This window comes from Panthera leo, chromosome B4 (assembly GCF_018350215.1).
Source record: "Panthera leo isolate Ple1 chromosome B4, P.leo_Ple1_pat1.1, whole genome shotgun sequence".
In the NCBI taxonomy this organism is placed as follows: domain Eukaryota; kingdom Metazoa; phylum Chordata; class Mammalia; order Carnivora; family Felidae; genus Panthera; species Panthera leo.
This window is the reverse complement of record NC_056685.1, coordinates 88,209,368-88,218,111: the sequence shown is the minus strand read 5'-3', so window position 1 is coordinate 88,218,111 and position 8,744 is coordinate 88,209,368.

Below are 8,744 nucleotides of genomic sequence, written 5' to 3'. Positions count from 1 at the left end.
GGCTTTCCACACACACACAAACACACACCCTACCGGACTAGCAGGATACACGGGATTCATGATTCAGCCATTACAGAGTAGACACGTAAAGATAAGATTTCAGAATTCAGGGTTGTAGGTACCAGGCGGATGAGCAACCACTCTGAGCCGTCTAAGATGAACCCAGCAAGGGAAAGGAACATGTGATTCTAGTCTTCAGGAATGCAGGAGGACACTTCTTTTCCAAACAGATATAGGGGCTGCCTTCCAAAAAAAGCAGGAAATCACCATAATAGGGACATTCCACTTACAGGGTGGTAAGGAAGTGTCTGACTCTCTCCTCAACCCCACCCTACCCTAACCTGAGCACTAAGTCCTGTCTTGTATTGAAGTCAACAGCTCTATTATCAATCTGCTTTGCATTTTCTCATTCTCCTCTTGACTATGTTTTTTTTTTTCTTTTTTCTTTTAATTATTTTTTTAATTTTTTTTTTTAACGTTTATTTATTTTTGAGACAGAGAGAGACAGAGCATGAACAGGGGAGGAGCAGAGAGAGAGGGAGACACAGAATCTGAAACAGGCTCCAGGCTCTGAGCTGTCAGCACAGAACCCAACTCGGGGCTTGAACTCACGGACCGTGACATCATGACCTGAGCCAAAGTCGGACGCTTAACCGACCAAGCCACCCAGGTGCCCCATTTATCTCACTTGAGAGAGAGAGAGAGAGAAAGAGCGCACACACAAGTTGGGGAGGGGCAGAGAGGGAGAGACAGAATCCCAAGCAGGCTCCCCACTGTCAGCACAGAGCCTGACACGGGACTCCATCTCACAATTTGTGAGATCACGACCTGAGCCAAAATCAAGAGACAGACACTTAACCAACTGAGCCGCCCAAGTGCCCCTTGACTGTATTTTCAACAAACTTTCAATAGAGTAGCATAAAAGAAAAGAAATTTATTCCCAGTCAAGCAATGATTGGAAGCAATTCAGAAATACCAAGAGTCAAGCAGGTAGGCAATGTGAGAAAACACAAAAGCAGGGAAAATGATGTACGAAAATATATTCATTCCGGTAGAGACTTATTTTGTTTTGTTTTCAAATATTTTAAACCCATTAAATCTTGGATCTTTCAAATTATTCTCTTAGACGTGACCAATTTGTGAGGAACATTGGTCAGTTCTCCTTTTCAGCTCCTGAAGCAAATAAACACAGCACTCCTACTAACAGAATCATTCTAGGTATGGAGTAAAGTCTTTCAGAAAGTATGAGGTTAAGTCTCGGATAAGCTCTTCTTTTATTCCAAGAGCTCAGGGGGTATTTTCTGAAATGTTTTACTTATACTACCTTATCAGATACGCCAGGGAAAAAAAGAATAGTTGTAAACATTATCAAATACTTGGAAACTAATTAAGTAAGCTTGCCAGTTTCTTCTAACTTTCTTAAGTTGATAAATAATAAATAAGGGCAACTATTGGATATGGAAAGTACTCTTTCCTGAAGTTTTGTTTTTTAAAAAAATGCAAGGGACGCCTGGGTGGCTCAGTCGGTTAAGCCTCCAACTTTGGCCTAGGTCATGATCTCACGGTTTGTGACTTCGAGCCCCGAGTTGGGCTCTGTGCTGACAGCTCGGAGCCTGGAGCCTGCTTCGAATTCTGTCTCCTTCTATCTCTGCCCCTCCCCCACTTGTGTTTTGTCTCTCTCTGTCTCTCTAAATAAATGTAAAAAAAATTTTTTTAAATGCAAGTTCTGTAACATTTTACTTGTATTTTCCTCATGAATTCATTGACTTCAAATATGCTTCTAGAAAAAGGCAGCTCATTTAGCTCATTTTAGCAAAATGAGCAACAATAAGAAAGAATTCGGGCTCCTGATGGAGTGTGCAACTTTTTATCTCAGGGTTGTGAGTTTGAGCCCCATGAGGGTGTAGAGATTACTTAAAAATAAAATCTTAATAATAATACTAATAAATAATGTAGTGTATTTATGGACATACTTGTACATTTCCATTCTTTTTAATTTGGGCCATTAAAATAAACACCCTAACTATAAGGGATGATGTTCAATTGTTTAATAAAGAGTACAAAGGAATTTCAATAACATCTAATTTGACAAAAATGAAATTTTTCAGCATCTATTCACTGTGTTATACTGTGAATAGATCTATTCACTGTGTTTCCTCTTCCACAATTTATCTGCATTTCTGTCATCTCTAGATAATTATACCTATTCTAGAAATAAAGGCTAGATGTATATGGCCATTTTAATATAAATTATGTTTTTTCCCAGAATCCTCAGTATTTAAAATGTTAATTAGCATATTTACAGTCACCCAGGGAAGACATAAATACATGGTTTGGATAGACTTTTAGTTTTTGTTTGCTTTTATTCCTATGGTTTTAACACAGACGGAACAAAAACAGAATTGTTTTTAAGATGATCCACAGATGGATCATCTGTTCCTGGTGTTTACTCCTCACTTTAAAAGATAATCCAGTCCTGCAGCATCACAGCTTGCTACTGTGAAAATGGAGTTCTGATGTGGCCTCCTGAGATGACATAAAACTATATTTTGTGCTGCACTGGGTCATATATTTTAGAAGGTGGGAGGTATTGTCTTTGTATAAGAGGTATTGCAAATGGAGAAATATGGTCCACGTAAGACTTGGCTTGTGTAAATCTTTCAGAGAAGATAGTAAGTTATGCTAGACAGGAACTATAGAATAATAGAATAAACATGTAAGAGGAACGTTAGGGGTTAATCAGTGGAGAATTATTCTAATTGTAGAGGATTCCAAACTGGTTTGTTTTAAGTTTTATTTATGTAAGTAGTCTCTATACCCCATGTGGGGCCCAAACTTACAACCAAGAGATCAAGAGTCGTACATTCCTCTGACTGAGCCAGTCAAAGTTAATTAAACTTTATTAATTAACTACAGGGAAAAGTCGTTTAAAAGGAAGAGTTAAGGAATCAAAGGAAGTCATCAAGATGAGAATATCTGCAGCTATGTAGTCATAGACCAGAGAGCAGGAAGTGGCCATGAGACAGTCTTACAGGAAACTGTATAGGATGCTGGTTAAGGGTCCATCCTCTAGACCAGAGTTAGAGAGCCTACATTTGAATCATGATCCCACAGTTTTAGCTCTGTGAACTTGCCCAAACTATTAATCTCCCTGTCTTATTCCTCCTTTGTATAATAGATGTAATTAGACCTATGACATAGGTATAGGCTGTTAAGAGGGTTAATTAAGCTAAGGTATGTAATGTGCCTAACAATGCCTGCCATAGGGTCCATGAATGTTAACTGATATGCTCTGACCATAAACGAAGTAGATGAGAACCAGAAAAATCACGTGATTTTACCCAAGGAATTGGTTAAAACTTGTGTCTTTGATGCTGGGTCTCCACTTCTAAACTGTGGGATATACAAAGATTTGTTAAGACATAGTTGCTCAACTTAAGGAGCTAGAGAATCAGGATTGTGTACTGGAAAGAGTAAAGACTTTTGCTATAGAAACTAGGTTAAAATTTCAGAACTGCTCCTTATAGCTGTATGACTCGGGCCATATGTTCTGGATTTCTCATGGTTTCAGTTTCCTGGTTCATAAACAGCTTGCATAGGATTACTGTATCTCTCACATGCATACAGTGGCAGATATATTGTAGGTTTTCGATACATGGTTTCTATGGTAGAGAAACAAAATTAAAATTGAGTTTCACATCATGACAGTCATCTTTCATTTCTCCCCATTCCACAAGGTGGGGGAGAGAGGGTACTACAAGACAAAGGGCCTGCTTACAAAAATAAGGTTAATTTAAATCTTGTTTTGAGAATATTTGCAGGATTGTGTAATCCCCTGGGGTAATAGGAATAGTCTCAGATGTCACAAAACAATGGCTGGGACACACCAACCTCGCATAAGGAAGCCCTTCTCAGAGAATACCCAGCCCAACATGTTGAACAAACATTACCCGCCACACAGTCACAGATTGGCGGCTCTTTCTCACCTCTACCTCCAAGTACCTCTTGGCAGGAGCTCCACAGCAAGGGTCAAAGCTCTGTTACAAGGAAGCTTAACAGTGATCACAATTATCCACGGTAACTGGGGAATACACTGGCAAATGATGTTCAGATGTAATTAGAAAAATTTTGTTTTAATTGTCAGCTATCCCCTCAAACATTTACAAGTGTTGCTAATATGAAAAACAAAGAAAAAGTACTGATTTTGACTTTCACCTCCAGGGTCACAGGTAGAAAGAAAATGAGTGGCAAGAAACAGAGAGCATGCATAACCAGCTGGACGCGCAGACTCGAGGCAATGGGACACCGATGGTTATGGCGATGCATCATAATTGGCCAGCTCACTAACCAAGACAAGAGAAAACGACTCTGGAAACTCAATGATACCACCGTTTTAAAGAGCAACTGCTCTTACCCGATCCCTTACATTTTGATCCATGGAGCGTTTATGGCTCTGTATACTCTACTCCCCACCCCAGGGCTCCTGAAAGGTTTCTTGGAAACTGTAACTCACATGAATGATTCTTATTTTTCACAACAGTGACCCGGATGAGCTGGAAATAGTCCAACACAGCCACTTTCCAGCAACTGTAATGGGCTCAACCTCTAACCAGCTGTCTATAGCTCCCACCAAGCAGTGAATTAAGCCAACACTGTGGTACTTGACCCATTTCCCATTACCCCTGAGAGAGGTATTCCATTACTCCTTCACTTAACTAACACAACCTTTATCTCTCACACTGCTGGTTTTCCTGGCCACAGAGTGTTTAGCCTCTTTACCCTGGATTCTGCTCTCTAGTATACTTATTCCCACAAGGATTTTCAATTTACAAAGGAAGATGTCCAAATATCCACTGAAAAGAGGAAGATAATTAAAGGGAACTCACAAACCACAGGACAAGTCACAAGTGGCATGCCTCCGAAGCTTTCCAGGGCCCCAGGTCATTTCCCTCTCTAAGGCTGATGAAAGAGACACAGGGAAAAAATGTGGGTGGACTCGTGGTCATCTAATACAAGAAACTGAACAGCAAAACTAGTGGGCCATGGAAGTTCATCTATACTTTAAAACAAAATGAACCTCAGAGACATTTTAAGTTGGAAGTACATAATAGGCCATTACTTCTAGGTGTTTTGGTAGAATTTAGGATTTTGAAAGTGTGCATGTGTGTGCGTTGGAAACCTTAAACTTTATGTCTCCTTTTTGATGGGATACATCCTTTATTCTTAAAATGCAAGGTCTTTATGTTTGAATGATAAGTATAGGCAAAGACTCAAAGAGCAAAGACCTTCAATTGATAGGGTTATTTTTTAAAGAAGCACATGTGAAGTTATTTTGGGAATAGAGTCTGAGTATCTTTTTTAATGTTTATTTTGAGAGAGAGAGAGAGAGAGAGAGAGTGAGAGAGCAGGGAAGGGGAAGAGAGAGAGGGAGACAAAGAATCTGAAGCAGGCTCCAGGCTCCCAGATGTCAGCACAGAGCCCGACGTGGGGCTTGAACTCACAAACTGTGAGATCATGACCTGAGTCAAAGTTGGATGCTCAGTTGACTGAGCCACCCAGGTGCCCTGAGTCTGAGTATTTTAATGACTAAGTTGTGGCAATGAGAAAGCAATATAAGAAGTTTTTCAAAGTTAGTATTTTCTGTTTTTAAATATTCTTTTGCATTTTAACTTTGACTACTACTTGCATTATCTGCCTACCAAATAAGCCACAAGTTTAAGAAGTTAAGCAGTGTTGAAAGCACTCAAAGATATCTCTAAGAGATCGCACTGCTTTGTTTTTCAAACACAATGTGTGTGTGTGTGCGTGTGTGTGTGTGCTTGTACTGATATGCTACCGTGTGTGTGTGTGTGTGTGTGTGTGTGTGTGTGTGTGCTTGTACTGATATGCTACCATAAGTCCTACCTATGGACCTGAATGTGGGTCTGTAAGCAGGACATCTGGACATAGGGTCCTGAGAGGCATGGATGACTCAGTTTTCTTTTTTTGATCCTCCTAACATTACAGCTGTTGAATAAATGTTTACTGAACACTAACACTGCTAGATGTCTGTAATTCTTCAAGATGCACTTCCGCATGTTACTTTCTCTTAAAGAGGACACTGTTGCTTCTAGCTCATGAAGAAGTGACTGTTTGCCCCAACTCCCTTCCAGTTACAGTCAGGCTGCTCTACGCTGTGTTTCAGTAAATTTTAAACCATTTCTCTCTCCCTGGCTTTCAGTGCCTTAACCAGTGGCAGAACTAGTGGGAAAGAGATCTGGGGACAAACTATGCCAATGCATGACTGCATGCCCTTAGTTTAGGGGCTGAAATAAACACATAACTTCAAAGGGAATATGGACAAGGAGGGAAAGGCTGGGGAGAACAGGAGAAGGAAACACGAGGATGAGGAGCCATAGGGAACTATGGTTGGTACATGGCTCCTATGGTGGAACTAGCCTACTGAATCTAACTAAAAAAAAGTTCACAAGGCATTTTACAGACAATACTGAATTAAAAAAAATTTTAATGCTTATTTATTTTTGAGAGACAGAATGCGAGTGGGCAGAGAGAGAGGGAAACACAGAATCCGAAGCAGGCTCCTGGCTCTGAACTGTCAGCACAGAGCTGGATGCGAGGCTCAAACCTCAAACCCGTGAACTGCGAGATCCTGACCTGAGCTCAGGTTGGACACTTAACCAACTGAGCCACCCAGGCCCCCCTCCTTTTTGTACACGTTATTTCACAGTAATTGAGTGAAGTAGATAATATCTTTTCCCAGAGAGGTTGAGTGATCTGTCCAAGATCACACAGCAAGTAGACATGTAGCAGAGCTGGCATATAACCTCTAACATCCCCATGTCACCAGACCAGACCACCGCTTTTTTCTCCGAGTGCGTGACCGCCCTGTATACCACCCCTTTGCCCACAAGTCTATAGACCCCACGATGAAATAAATACATTCCAGTACTACTTAATAACGGGTGAATGTAATCATGGGAGAAGGGGAAACTTGCTAGACATCAAGCAAATTATCATTAGTTTTCTCAACTGTAAATTGTATCTATGAACAATAAGCTCTGAGAGATAAGCAGGCTAGTCACATCTTGAGATCTCTCGCTGTGTGTATGTAGATTGTTGGAAGTAGAAAACGACGATAGCAGCCACAATAGTGATACAGCCTGACTTGTTGCTAAGCCTCGCCTGTGTGCTTCAGATTCTGTAAGGTAAGAATTAGACTGTCCTTGTTTTACAGACAAGACGACGGAGACACATGGAGTTTGCTAGCCCGATGCTCACAGAGCTGGCAAGCAGTGGCATCTGGGGCACTCTAGCTTGAAGTCCTCTCCGGGCCAGTACGCCATACAATTTTAGGTATGCGTCTCAAAACACAATAGTTCTAGGTGATTTTATGAGCAACTCAGTAACGTTCTTTGTATATATCTTATTATAAATGTATTCCATTTTATATTGTGTTTTTAAAGCTTTTTTAATTGGTAAATTCTTGACAACGACCAAAGGGCATCATTTTTCCTCTGACACTTAAAAATATTCATTGTACATCTCTCTTTTAAATGTTTTTTTTTTAACTTATTTTTGAGACAGAGAGAGAGTGGGTGTGTACATGAGCAGGAGAGGGGCAGAGAGAGAGAGAGAGAGAGAGAGACAGAGAGAGAGGGACAGAGGATATGAAGGGGGCTCTGCATTGACAGTAGAGAGCCCGTTGCGGGGCTCGAACTCACAAACTGAGAGATCATGACCTGAGCCAAAATCAGACCCTCAACCACTGAGCCACCCAGGTGCTCTGTACATCTTTCTTTTAATTACTAAGGTAAATACAGTCCCAGGGTAAAAAGGAAGCTTAAACCTTACAGAAATACATAAGAAGACAGTTACAGTCCTGTGTAAATTCAGGGCCTCCCCTCTCCACCAATAATTACTAATAACACCATCAGCTCACTTTAGACCATCTCTGTTGTAAGGAGCTCACTTAAAACCTGAGTCCCAAACCTTCAGCAATGAACATTCACAATGTTCAGCTAATCACACCCACTTAAGGCTTTCATGGCAATGACAGCAGGTAGACAGCACCCAGGCAAATTCACTCAGTGCAACGAGCGTTTCCCCAAAGGCTTTCTATTGCTTCCGCCCCTCAGCTGCCCCAGGGTCCCCTGAGTGGAGTCCAAGTCAGCATCTGCGTGGCTGTGCCAGGTAACTTCCAAGTGGGAGTTTCCACCACACTGAGAGAAGAGAGAATGGAGGCCAACCAAGAGGGCCTAAGTGCAGCAAAAGAAAGAGAAAGAAAAACACAGGCAGACCCAGACGTTCCGATGCTCTTCAAAGAAAATCAAGAAACCATTCTCTTGTTGCTGGCAAATTGGCTCTGAAGACAATTCCAGAGGAGAAACTTCCATAATATTTGGGCAAAGGTAAATTCATTCAGCACATTTTATTTTATTTTATTATTGTTTTTTAAAAAAAAAAAAACTTTTTTTAAATGTTTTATTTATTTTTGAGAGACAAAGTACGAGTAGGGGAGGAGCAGAGAGAGAGAGAGGGAGACATAGGTCCGAAACACGTTCCGGGCTCGGAGCTGTCAGCACAGAGCCTGACATGGGGCTCAAACTCACCAAAAGTGAGATCATGACCTGAACCAAAGTCAGACGCTCAACTGACTGAGCCACCCAGGGACCCTCATTCAGCACATTTTAATCATCACCTATGGGCCTATGTCAGGCAGGCACTGTGTTAGGTGCTAGGAATAT